This window comes from Bufo bufo, chromosome 9 (genome assembly GCF_905171765.1).
Source record: "Bufo bufo chromosome 9, aBufBuf1.1, whole genome shotgun sequence".
In the NCBI taxonomy this organism is placed as follows: domain Eukaryota; kingdom Metazoa; phylum Chordata; class Amphibia; order Anura; family Bufonidae; genus Bufo; species Bufo bufo.
Window position 1 is genome coordinate 170,117,502 of NC_053397.1, and position 13,896 is coordinate 170,131,397.

The 13,896-nt window shown below is 47.2% G+C and overlaps 1 protein-coding gene across 1 annotated transcript in view; it reads left to right on the forward strand.

Annotated features, from left to right (window-relative positions):
- RAC2 (Rac family small GTPase 2) overlaps positions 1-3,604 on the forward strand; it is a 99,080-nt gene extending 95,476 nt beyond the window's left edge. The window contains exon 7 of the mRNA XM_040406829.1: positions 3,283-3,604. The gene's annotated coding sequence lies outside the window, so the exon portion shown is untranslated. The remainder of the gene's footprint in view (positions 1-3,282) is intronic.
- Positions 3,605-13,896: the final 10,292 nt, after the last annotated feature.

Sequence of the window (13,896 nt, forward strand, 5' to 3'; positions counted from 1 at the left end):
GTCTTCAAAGGTAAAGGACTTTTTCCAACCAGCACCTGGATCTGAATACTTTTGTAATTGCATGTCATTAAAAATGTAGTATGGCCACTGAGCTATTCAATAAAATGCATGTGTATGGTGCCACCTGCTGTTTGTTCTTTTCCTTATTTCTTGTCCACCTCAACTGAGCTGGTCGAATGTGCTCAGTTTAAATCTTCAGCTGTCACCAGCCATATCTTCTATTAGAAGCTTTGGCAGTTACAGGAAGAGACCTACAGCAGAAAGGACACCCTCAGCCTGAAATAAATCTAGCAGAACAATTGGAGCAATAAATGTGAAGATCTCTGCATCCCTGTGAGGTACAGGGTTGGTTCTAGCCTTGTTAGAAAGGTATTATCATTTATAATATGATGTCATTTTTTACATCAATCATGGCATAACCCCTTTAACTGCAAACTGGGTTCTTCAGGACCATTGGGGTCCATGGTTTTACCAAAGTTAGGGACTACGGGAGTTTCCTTTTCCCCCTACCTAGTTACGTATTACTATGTCTTGCGAGTAACATTCTTGCTGCAGACCAGGATTACGGAATTTTGCATGTAAGTAGAAGGACACTTTAAAGGTTAAATGTGACATTAGACAATGTGAAGCTGTTACCTGGTTACTGGTTCATTTAAAGCTGATGTATAATGTGGTGCCCGCTGTGTGAGTACATGCTTCTTGCTGTCTCTGTGCAGTTGTGTCTGTCTGTAGATAAGCTTATGTGAATACATCATGGGGAGGGGGAGGATTTACTAATCAAAACTGCGTCAAAATGATGGTGCAAAGTAACATAGTAACATAGTACATAAGGCCAAAAAAGACATTTGTCCATCCAGTTCGGCCTGTCCCTCCAGTTGAAAGCCACCTAATAAGTAGTATAAACTTAGGCCCCTTTCACACGGGCGAGAATTCCGTGCGGGTGCGATGCGTGAGGTGAACGCATTGCACTCGCACTGAATCCGGATCCATTCACTTCAATGGGGCTGTTCAGATGAGCGGTGATTTTTACGCATCACTTGTGCGTTGCGTGAAAATCGCAGCATGTTCTATATTCTGAGTTTTTCACGCAACGCAGGCCCCATAGAAATGAACGGGGTTGCGTGAAAATCGCAAGCAAGTGCAGATGCAATGCGATTTTCACGAATGGTTGCTAAGGAGACGAGGGATGAGTTACCCGGGACCCCATTTACTTTATTATTCATTATAACATGGTTATAATGGAAAATAATAGCATTCTTTAATTCAGAATGCTAAGTAAAAGGTCCATTGTGGGGTTAAAAATAATAAAAAATGTAACTCACCTCATCCACTTGTTCGCGCAGTCGGCATCTTCTTCTTTCTTCTTCTTTCAGGACCTGGCTGGAAAAGGACCTTCGGTGACGTCATCGCGCTCACCACGTGGTGAGTGCGGTGACGTCAGCGCAGGTCCTGCTGAATGAAGATAGAAGGTTCTTTAATCTTCATTCAGCAGGACCTGCACTGACGTGACCATGCTCACCATGTGGTGAGCGCAATTACATCACCGAAGGTCCTTTTTCCAGCCAGGTCCTGCATGAAGAAGAAGAAAGAAGACCAGCCCAGCTGCGCGATCAAGTGGATGAGGTGAGTTACGTTTTTTGTTTTTTTAACCCCTCAATGGACCATTTACTTAGCATTCTGAATTAAAGAATGCTATTATTTTCCATTATAACCATGTTATAATGGAAAATAATAAAATATACAGAACACCTAACCCAAACCCCAACTTCATCCGGACACGCTCTTCTGCAAGGGGCCTAAGACTAGACAGTCTAAGGGTATGGCCACATGGTCAGGTTTCCTGATACAGTTTTGGAAGTTAAATCAGTTGTAGAGCATAAAATGAGAGAAAGTAGAAATCACAGTTTGACTTTTACTCCTTTTTACTTCACTCCTGGTTTTGCTTTCCAAAACTGCATCCGGAAACCTGACTACGTGGCTCATAACCTTAAAAATGCACCAAAATAATCACCCAGTATCAGGCACTTTGATTCATCTGGTGCATCTTTAGGTTCCATTTAGCCTGCAGAATTTGCTGTCCTAATTTTGGCACAGGCACTGCACTAAAATTTGGGCAGTGGCCATGTGGTATCCATCTTGGATTACTTTCAATGGGAGGGACCACTGCAGTTCGCCAAAGTTGTGTATGACATTCTGGGGTCTACGTGTAACTGTAAGCTTGACAGTGTTTTGTGCCGTCAGAGCCATTTACAGGTGTGTCAACCCTTACCTTTCTTGAATTTGGTAAGGACCCCACTTTCTCATGATGCAAACTCCATATATCATCATGATCCGTTAGCATAATCCTTGACAGGCTGCAATACACATCACAGCCAGTGGGTGGCTACACATCGACCTACATAGGATAGACATCCCATGACATAGTGCCACTAAATCTTAGAAAATAAAAAGCTGGTAATTTCTTGCCACAAATCTCAGGATATTTTGAGCCTCGAGCAAAGGTAAAGAAGAACACATGTGTATGTCCCTTTTAAGTTCCTCTGAAAATCAATACACTCTCTGTACAGCAAATGGATGTGTCAAGTACTCCAGAGCAAGACCTGCTGTTCGTAATGGCTCTTCATGGAGGATAACAGATGGTTGTCCCAATCCGATAATAGTTCAGAATGAAATAATATGGCATTTAGGGAGGAACTTACTGGATCTATTTCATCCACAGCAGTTGGATCATGGAACTGCAACAGTAGCTGTATCCATAAATAATATTTTTATAGGAATCTCTCTTTACAACTGCAATGATTCAGTAATAACTCTGCATTGCAGACCTCGGCCCTGCAGATGTCAGTGGAATAACAGGCTCCACGTCATGAGTCTACCAATATGCTGCTGACAGAGGCTGTCATGATGTTCTGGTAGACATCCCATGCTATCAAAACCTGTAGACACCCTTCAGCTTTACAGGTGTGATGAAGCGGACCGGTCTCCGTCCTTATGACTCAATTTCCATTCTCTAATATACTGATAAGCTCTGATTTCTATACTGCTGGAGAAATAAAGCTGATTATTGGTTGCTTCCTAGATGTATCTGCTGATACTTCCCTTATTATTCAGATATGCAAGTGCATGCTATCAAAATGCTAATGATCACGACTGCCTGTCACTGGCATCATATTTCATGTGACATAAGGTTAGGAGGGCACTGTGTATCCTGTATCCTCTCCCTTCTTCTCATTGCTTCAGCCACGCTGCCTCTAATTGTTTTTCTTTTGTCTCCTCGCACAGGATTGCAGAAGAGGATTCCCCAGCTTGTCTCAGAAGACAATGACGTAGCCTTTATGCCGAACACTTGCTTGTCCCTTCTATTGCCTATGTCCCCCCACCTTCCAGACCAAACACTGGTGTAGTTCTACCTTCTGTCCAACACATTGGTTCAATATGAACTGTTCTTCTTTCACGGTTTTTCTACTTGAATTTTTCCTTCTGTACGTTTGGGATGGAAATAAATAGGTCTTACTGGGTTGGCTTTCTATCTACCTGTACATGTGATGCTTCAGATGAATGACTTTTAAGGAGGCATGTCTTGTAATAAAGTCTGCTTACACGATTCTGGGACCATTTCTATTATTTTGCTGACGAGCAGGCGATAATATACGTGGGGATATGCCTCTGCAGTCCACAGAGATGTCTGATACGATGTGTGTGATATGGGTGCATTGGTATGCGAGTCTCGGCGCGCAAGGGTTAGCAGAGGAGAGGGAACGAGTGGGGTACGATGGATGCATGCGGAAAAATGAATGAGGCAGAGAGGGGGAGAATGAGTGCGTGGAATGACGCAGTTAAAGGGGGGGAGGTCACTGTATCACTCTCAATAACCCATTGCTTACCACTTAATAAAAAGCACTCCAGAAGACATATAACGCTGTAGATTAAGAAATCCCCGGCGCATAAAGGGTGGCAGGCATGGGATCTTTTTTTTTTTTTTTTTGCACTTGCCTTTGTCTTTTGCTGCATGCCTGCAAATATCATGTCTACTGTGGCTGAGAAAGGGGTTAATGTCTTTCTCCTGTAGCCTTCTTCATGATTTCTTTTTCAATTCTCACTCTTTCTATCTGTCCATCCCTCTCTACCCTTATGTATTTATAGCTCTCCCTCTCCCTGACTCCCACTCACTCCTCCTCTCTCCACCTTCTCCGCCCCTGATTGGTTTGCAACCTGTGTGCCACTGACAGACAAATTCTTGATACGGAGAGATAGAGATAGAAAGGATAGGGAAACCGAACAGGTTAAAAGAAGAAAGAGGGGGGGTGAAAGGAGTATGAATGGTAACGGAGAAAATAGAGGCAGCAGCAGAAGAGATCCGCACCTGTACCTGTGAGGCTGACCCAACCAAGTCCCCCTCAGGCAGCAAGCAACACCTACATCTACTCCACCTGGCGAGACCTACAAGTGGCTCCCTGTAGGTTATGTCCTAGAGCTGAAAAGACCAGGTAGGTACTTTATCAAGCAGACAAGACCTGCTTCACCTGGTGGTTATGCTGAATGTAAGAGATTTACCTGTCTGCCCCGGGAAACACCTAAGAATAACGTAACTACGCCAAATAATTCTATGAGGAACTCTATTATTCCTGCACACAATCTCTCCACCGCAGTATATGCCGTAGGATATGTATATAGGTATGGGACTATTATTGCCTACCCTCTATACATCGGCATTGAAACGCCAAGGGCTAGCTGTGACATACAGTACACGTCCCTCTGTTGCTGGTTTTTCCCCTTTGCAACTTGTATCATTGCTTCTCATGGTCGTGTCATTCAGTATATTGGGCAGACTAGACGGGCTAAATGGTTCTTATCTGCCGACACGTTCTATGTTTCTATGGGTTCCAGTTATGTGTTAATTGTTTGTACATATACAGTATATGGAAACTTGATATCTGCAGCCGTCACCTTCATGTCATAATCGTGTAACCGTGTAGAAAAGACTGTCAACGGACTTACGTCTTATCACTGTGTGGATGATGAAGTTTGTATTACTATTATGTCTTTTATGTCTTTCACTGGTTCGTTATGTGTTACTTTGTTCCTTCCCATAGACGGCTCCGTTTTGCCTGCGTCACCAAGTACCCTAACTCTCTTAGTCACTGTCTTTGAATTATTATTTTTTTTGTACCGTATATAAATATAGTCTCTTTTTGTGCATCTATCTTTTGCCTGTCTGTACGCATTTGCCTGTGACAGTTTATAGGACATTGCACATCATTCTCTGGGTCTCTGCCTCCATGTCCTTGCCAGTAGATCATGGACATTCGGTTCTCCAGCGTCAAGTCCAGAAGAGTTAATACAAGTCAGGAAGTTAATTATCAGTGTCCGGTCACACAGTGGTACAAACCATAGGACACGGCAATACGCGTGAACTTACTGATAACGAATAAGATAGGATTAACCCCTTCAGCACTGCAACACAGCAATATGACTCTCTCTTCTGAAAACTGTAAAACATGATAATAAAACTATCATTATGGGGTTACAGGAAATCATTTTATATAATTGCACATTTTTTGAGGTTTTAATGGGGGGAAAGCAGATTGTTTTAACCCAAATGTGTCGACTTGTGAAGCCGCAACCTTATGCCGGAATAGGAAACAGCAGTAAGTAAATTTCTTAGGCTACTTTCGCATCTGCGTTTTTTTTGCTGGATCCAGATTTTGCTGACCGCATCCAGAGAATAATACAACTGCCTGCATCAGTTCAGAACGGATCCGCTTGTATTATCTCCAAAATGAACAAGACGGACCCAACACTAAAACCATTGTAAGTCAACTGGTGCCGGAACCGTTTTTTAGTTTTTATTTGTGTTAAAAAAAAAAAAAAATGGATCCAGCACCATTTATTTAGATTGTATTTGACGCCGGATCCATCTTGATCAATATCCCATGACGCACACAAAAATGCTGCTTGCAGGAGTTTTGTTTCCGGGATGGGAACGCAGCAAAATGGAACGGATCTGGTGCAATCCATTCCGATTTGATCAGTTTTGTCCCCATTGAGAATCTGCCGGATCTCGAAACTGGAAAGAAAAACGCAGGTGTGAAAGTAGCCTTAGATGAGAGTTGTTTTTACTAAAAGCAAATTCTATATCTACAGTAGCAAAAATCCTTTAATCCAGCATCAATGGGATTTGGGAGTTGGAAAAAGTACAAGAAGAGCTTCTGGAGTTGTAAAGTTCCCCATTATTTTGGAACTAAGCCCAGGATTATAAGATTATGCACGCTCTCCAATGCCAGATTAGAAGAATTTCACAAGTTTGGGTTTTATGATAATTTTACTCCAATTTTGCTTTATAAAAGGCAAGAACACTTACATTAGACTCCTTCTATATGGGATATCCTCTTTCCCTTCCCTTTAAATTAAAAGGAGAATGGGATTGCACCATAAAGGAGATGAAGAATATTGTCTATGGAAATGTTAGGAAATATCTGATGGCCACATGTGATATATACAAAGGCAGCCGTATCCTTTAGAACAGTGATGCCCAACCTACGGCGGCCCGCGGGCCACATCCGGCCCGTGCAGCAGAGGTCGCGATTTTACTCCCTGTAAAAAGTCTGTGAATGGCGCAGGCAGTGAATGGCGCGGGCAGTGCAGCGATGCTGCCTGTGCTTGAAATAACCAATAGCAAAGCTCCTCACAGCAAGAAGCTTTGTTATTGGTTATTTTGGGCGGGCGCTGGAGAGATACATGTTCTACAGGAGGGGAAGACGGCGGGAGCTGGAAGGAGTAGGGGCCGGCTCCAGGGGGTGGCTGCAGCAAAGAGTGACGGGCGCGATGCAACCATGGCCCAGTTTGGTGCTCAGCATAACATGCTGTGACCTGAAAAAGAAGATAATGCCACCCTACTCTGAGATAAGATCCTGGAAGCAAGCAGAGCAGCGGATGACGCCCAAGTTACCAGGTAACAGTGTCTCCTTCCACCCACCGCAGCATCCAAGTTTGTTCAGAAACAGTTTGTGCCATTCAAATCAGTTGGAAGAGAAGCAATAGCAGCACTGGTCCAGAAAAGATCAGCGCCATCTCAATAAATGGGTAAATAAATGGGTAAAGGTTTGATTTAATCCTGGCTCCTTTCATATTCTAGTAATAACCTATAATGGACCTAAGTAACCCATTCCCTCTCCAACAACATTCTGTGTTATGGTTTCATTAAATCTAACAGCATCCATAAACCTAACATCTCACTCATACCGCTCCAATCTCCTGATCATGACCTTAACCACACACTGATGTGTATAGTGCAGTGTGGAGTGCCACGTGATAAAGTACAGGGAAGATCCGCCATATTGCACGGGACTTTATCACTTGGCTATAATTGTCTTCTGTTATTCAGATCAGTATTTGTCCCCCACATAAATACTCCCCTCTTTGCCCCGTTCACACCACTGCTATTTATTTATGTTGTTCTGCTCAGTTACCTGAGCAGAAAAACTAAAATAACGGAAGTGCTGGATGTGCCCCTTTACAGTGGTAATGCCCAGATGTGCCCCCTTCACAGTGGTAATGCACAGATGTGCCCCTTTACAGAAGTAATGCCCAGATGTGCCCTCTTCACAGGGGTAATGCTCACATGTGCCCCTTCACAGTGGTAATGCCCAGATGTGCCCCCTTCACAGTGCTAATGCCCAGATGTGCCCCCTTCCCAGTGGTAATGCCCAGATGTGCCCCCTTCACAAGGGTAATGCCCAGATGTGCCCCTTTCACAGTGCTAATGCCCAGATGTGCCCCCTTCACAGTGCTAATGCCCAGATGTGCCCCCTTCACAGTGGTAATGCCCAGATGTGCCCCCTTCACAGGGGTAATTCCCAGATGTGCCCCCTTCACAGGGGGTAATGCCAGATCTGCCCCCTTCACAGGGGTAATGCCCAGATCTGCCCCCTTCACAGTGGTAATGCTCACATGTGCCCCCTTCACAGTGGTAATGCTCACATGTGCCCCCTTCACAGTAAAAATGCCCAGATGTGTCCCTTCACAGAAAAAATGCCCAGATATTTGCCCCTTCTCAATAGTAATGCTTGCACGTGCCCCCTCACAGTAAAAATGCCCAGATATTTGCCCCTTCGCAGTGGTAATGCTCACATATGCCCCCTTTACAGTGGTAATACCATGATGTGCCCCCCTTACAGGGGTAATGCCCAGATGTGCCCCCGTCACAGTGCTAATGCCCAGATGTGCCCCCTTCACAGTGGTAATGCCCAGATGTGCCCCTTCACAAGGGTAATGCCCAGATGTGCCCCCTTCACAGGGGGTAATGCCAGATGTTCCAGCTTCACATGGGTAATGCCCAGATGTGCCCCGTTCACAGTGCTAATACCCAGATGTGCCCCCTTCACAGTGGTAATGCCCAGATGTGCCCCCTTCACAGGGGTAATGCCCAGATGTGCCCCCTTCACAGGGGGTAATTCCCAGATGTGCCCCCTTCACAGGGGGTAATGCCAGATCTGCCCCCTTCACAGGGGTAATGCCCAGATCTGCCCCCTTCAGAGTGGTAATACTCACATGTGCCCCCTTCACAGTAAAAATGCCCAGATGTGTCCCTTCACAGAAAAAATGCCCAGATATTTGCCCCTTCACAATAGAAATGCTCGCACGTGCCCCCTCACAGTAAAAATGCCCAGATATTTGCCCCTTTGCAGTGGTAATGCTCACATATGCCCCCTTTACAGTGGTAATACCCAGATGTGCCCCCCTTACAGGGGTAATGCCCAGATGTGCCCCCGTCACAGTGCTAATGCCCAGATGTGCCCCCTTCACAGTGGTAATGCCCAGTTGTGCCCCTTCACAAGGGTAAAGCCCAGATGTGCCCCCTTCACAGGGGGTAATGCCAGATGTGCCAGCTTCACAGGGGTAATGCCCAGATCTGCCCCCTACACAGTGGTAATGCTCACATGTGCCCCCTTCACAGTGGTAATGCTCACACGTGTCCCCTTCACAGTGGTAATGCTCACATGTGCCCCCTTCACAGTAAAAATGCCCAGATGTGTCCCTTCACAGAAAAAATGCCCAGATGTTTTCCCCTTCACAATATAAATGCTCGCACGTGCCCCCTCACAGTAAAAATGCCCAGATATTTGCCCCTTCACAGTGGTAATGCTCACAAGTGCCCCCTTCACAGTAGTAATACCCAGATGTGTCCCCCTTACAGGGATAATGCCCAGGTGTGCCCCATTCACAGGGGTAATGCCCAGATATACCCCCTTCACAGGGGTAATGCCCAGATGTGCCCCCTTCACAGTGGTAATGCTCACATGTGCCCCCTTCACAGTAAAAATGCCCAGATGTGTCCCTTCACAGAAAAAATGCCCAGATATTTGCCCCTTCACAATAGTAATGCTTGCATGTGCCCCCTCACAGTAAAAATGCCCAGATATTTGCCCCTTCACAGTGGTAATGCTCACATGTGCCCCCTTTACAGTGGTAATACCCAGATGTTCCCCCCTTACAAGGGTAATGCCCAGATGTGCCCCCTTAACAGTGGTAAAGACCAGATGTGCCCCCTTCACAGTGCTAATGCCCAGATGTGCCCCCTTCACAGTGGTAATGCCCAGATGTGCCCCTTCACAGGGGTAATGCCCAGATGTGCCCCCTTCACAGGGGGTAATGCCAGATGTGCCTGCTTCACAGGAGTAATGACCAGATCTGCCCCCTTCACAGTGGTAATGCTCACATGTGCCCCCTTCACAGTGGTAATGCTCACACGTGTCCCATTCACAGTAAAAATGCCCAGATGTGCCCCCTTCACAATAGAAATGCTCGCACGTGCCCCCTCACAGTAAAAATGCCCAGATATTTGCCTCTTTACAGTGGTAATGCTCACATGTGCCCCCTTTACAGTGGTAATACCCAGATGTGCCCCCCTTACAGGAGTAATGCCCAGATGTGCCCCCTTCACAGGGGTAATGCCCAGATATACCCCCTTCACAGGGGTAATGCCCAGATGTGCCCCTTCACAGGAGTAATCCCCAGATGTGCCCCCTTCACAGGAGTAATGCCCAGATGTGCCCCCTTCACAGTAAAAATGCCCAGATGTGTCCCTTCACAGAAAAAATGCCCAGATATTTGCCCCTTCACAATAGTAATGCTTGCACGTGCCCCCTCACAGTAAAAATGCCCAGATATTTGCCCCTTCACAGTGGTAATGCTCACATGTGCCCCCTTTACAGTTGTAATACCCAGATGTTCCCCCCTTACAGGGGTAATGCCCAGATGTGCCCCCTTCACAGTGGTAATGCCCAGATGTGCCCCCTTCACAGTGCTAATGCCCAGATGTGCCCCCTTCCCAGTGGTAATGCCCAGATGTGGCCCTTCACAGGGGTAATGCCCAGATCTGCCCCCTTTACAGTGGTAATGCTCACATGTGCCCCCTTCACAGTGGTATTGCTCACACGTGTCCCCTTAACAGTGGTAATGCTCACACGTGTCCCTTTCACAGTGGTAATGCTCACATGTGCCCCCTTCACAGTAAAAATGCCCACATGTGTCCCTTCATAGAAAAAATGCCCAGATATTTGCCCCTTCACAATAGAAATGCTCGCACGTGCCCCCTCACAGTAAAAATGCCCAGATATTTGCCCCTTCACAGTGGTAATGCTCACATGTGCCACCTTTACAGTGGTAATACCCAGATGTGCCCCCCTTACAGGGGTAATGCCCAGATGTGCCCCCTTCACAGGGGTAATGCCCAGATATACCCCCTTCACAGGGGTAATGCCCATATGTGCCCCCCTCACAGGAGTAATGCCCAGATGTGCCCCCCTTCACAGTGGTAATGCTCACATGTGCCCCCTTCACAGTAAAAATGCCCAGATGTGTCCCTTCACAGAAAAAATGCCCAGATATTTGCCCCTTCACAATAGTAATGCTTGCACGTGCCCCCTCACATAAAAATGCCCAGATATTTGCCCCTTCACAGTGGTAATGCTCACCTGTGCCCCCTTTACAGTGGTAATACCCAGATGTTCCCCCCTTACAGGGGTAATGCCCAGATGTGCCCCCTTCGCAGTGGTAATGCCCAGATGTGCCCCCTTCACAGTGCTAATGCCCAGATGTGCCCCCTTCACAGTGGTAATGCCCAGATGTGCCCCCTTCACAGTGGTAATGCCCAGATGTGCCCCCTTCACAGTGCTAATGCCCAGATGTGCCCCCTTCACAGTGGTAATGCCCAGATGTGCCCCCTTCACAGTGCTAATGCCCAGATGTGCCCCCTTCACAGTGGTAATGCCCAGATGTGCCTCTTCACAGTGGTAATGCTCACATGTGCCCCCTTCACAGTGGTAATGCTCACACGTGTCCCATTCACAGTGGTAATGCTCACATGTGCCCCCTTCACAGTAAAAATGCCCAAATATTTGCCCCTTCACAATAGAAATGCTCGCACGTGCCCCCTCACAGTAAAAATGCCCAGATATTTGCCCCTTCACAGTGGTAATGCTCACATGTGCCCCCTTTACAGTGGTAATACCCAGATGTGCCCCCCTTACAGGGGTAATGCCCAGAAGTTCCCCCATCACAGGGGTAATGCCCAGATATACCCCCTTCACTGGGGTAATGCTCAGATATACCCCATTCACAGGGGTAATGCCCAGATGTGCCCCCTTCACAGGAGTAATGCCCAGATGTGCCCCCTTCACAGTGGTAATGCTCACATGTGCCCCCTTCACAGTAAAAATGCCCAGATGTGTCCCTTAACAGAAAAAAATGCCCAGATATTTGCCCCTTCACAATAGAAATGCTCGCACGTGCCCCCTCACAGTAAAAATGCCCAGGTATTTGCCCCTTTACAGTGGTAATGCTCACATGTGCCCCCTTTACAGTGGTAATACCCAGATGTTCCCCCCTTACAGGGGTAATGCCCAGATGTGTCCCCTTCACAGTGGTAATGCCCAGATGTGCCCCCTTCACAGTGCTAATGCCTAGATGTGCCCCCTTCACAGTGGTAATGCCCAGATGTGCCCCTTCACAGGAGTAATGCCCAGATATGCCCCCTTTACAGTGTTATTGCTCACATGTGCCCCCTTCACAGTAGTAATGTCCAGATGTGCCCCCTTTACAGTGGTAATGCTCACATGTGCCCCCTTTACAGTGGTAATACCCAGATGTTCCCCCCTTACAAGGGTAATGCCCAGATGTGCCCCCTTAACAGTGGTAAAGACCAGTTGTGCCCCCTTCACAGTGCTAATGCCCAGATGTGCCCCCTTCACAGTGGTAATGCCCAGAAGTGCCCCTTTACAGGGGTAATGCCCAGATGTGCCCCCTTCACAGGGGGTAATGCCAGATGTTCCCGCTTCACAGGAGTAATGCCCAGATCTGCCCCCTTCACAGTGGTAATGCTCACATGTGCCCCCTTCACAGTGTTAATGCTCACACGTGTCCCATTCACAGTAAAAATGCCCAGATGTGTCCCTTCACAGAAAAAATGCCCAGATATTTGCCCCCTTCACAATAGAAATGCTCGCACGTGCCCCCTCACAGTAAAAATGCCCAGATATTTGCCCCTTTACAGTGGTAATGCTCACATGTGCCCCCTTTACAGTGGTAATACCCAGATGTGCCCCCCTTACAGGGGTAATGCCCAGATGTGCCCCCTTCACAGGGGTAATGCCCAGATATACCCCCTTCACAGGAGTAATGCTCAGATGTGCCCCCTTCACAGGAGTAATCCCCAGATGTGCCCCCTTCACAGGAGTAATGCCCAGATGTGCCCCCTTCACAGTAAAAATGCCCAGATGTGTCCCTTCACAGAAAAAATGCCCAGATATTTGCCCCTTCACAATAGTAATGCTTGCACGTGCCCCCTCACAGTAAAAATGCCCAGATATTTTCCCCTTCACAGTGGTAATGCTCACATGTGCCCCCTTTACAGTTGTAATACCCAGATGTTCCCCCCTTACAGGGGTAATGCAAATGTGCCCCCTTCACAGTGGTAATGCCCAGATGTGCCCCCTTCACAGTGCCAATGCCCAGATGTGCCCCCTTCACAGTGGTAATGCCCAGATGTGACCCTTCACAGGGGTAATGCCCAGATCTGCCCCCTTTACAGTGGTAATGCTCACATGTGCCCCCTTCACAGTGGTAATGCTCACACGTGTCCCCTTCACAGTGGTAATGCTCACACGTGTCCCCTTCACAGTGGTAATGTTCACATGTGCCCCCTTCACAGTAAAAATGCCCACATGTGTCCCTTCATAGAAAAAATGCCCAGATATTTGCCCCTTCACAATAGAAATGCTCGCACGTGCCCCCTCACAGTAAAAATGCCCAGATATTTGCCCCTTCACAGTGGTAATGCTCACATGTGCCCCCTTTACAGTGGTAATACCCAGATGTGCTCCCCTTACAGGGGTAATGCCCAGATGTGCCCCCTTCACAGGGGTAATGCCCAGATATACCCCCTTCACAGGGGTAATGCCCAGATGTGCCCCCTTCACAGGAGTAATGCCCAGATGTGCCTTCTTCACAGTGGTAATGCTCACATGAGCCCCCTTCACAGTAAAAATGCCCAGATGTGTCCCTTCACAGAAAAAAAGCCCAGATATTTGCCCCTTCACAATAGTAATGCTTGCACGTGCCCCCTCACATAAAAATGCCCAGATATTTGCCCCTTCACAGTGGTAATGCTCACATGTGCCCCCTTTACAGTGGTAATACCCAGATGTTCCCCCCTTACAGGGGTAATGCCCAGATGTGCCCCCATCACAGTGGTAAAGCCCAGATGTGACCCCTTCACAGTGCTAATGCCCAGATGTGCCCCCTTCACAGTGGTAATGCCCAGATGTGCCCCCTTCACAGTGCTAATGCCCAGATGTGCCCCCTTCACAGTGGTAATGCCCAGATGTGCCCCTTCAC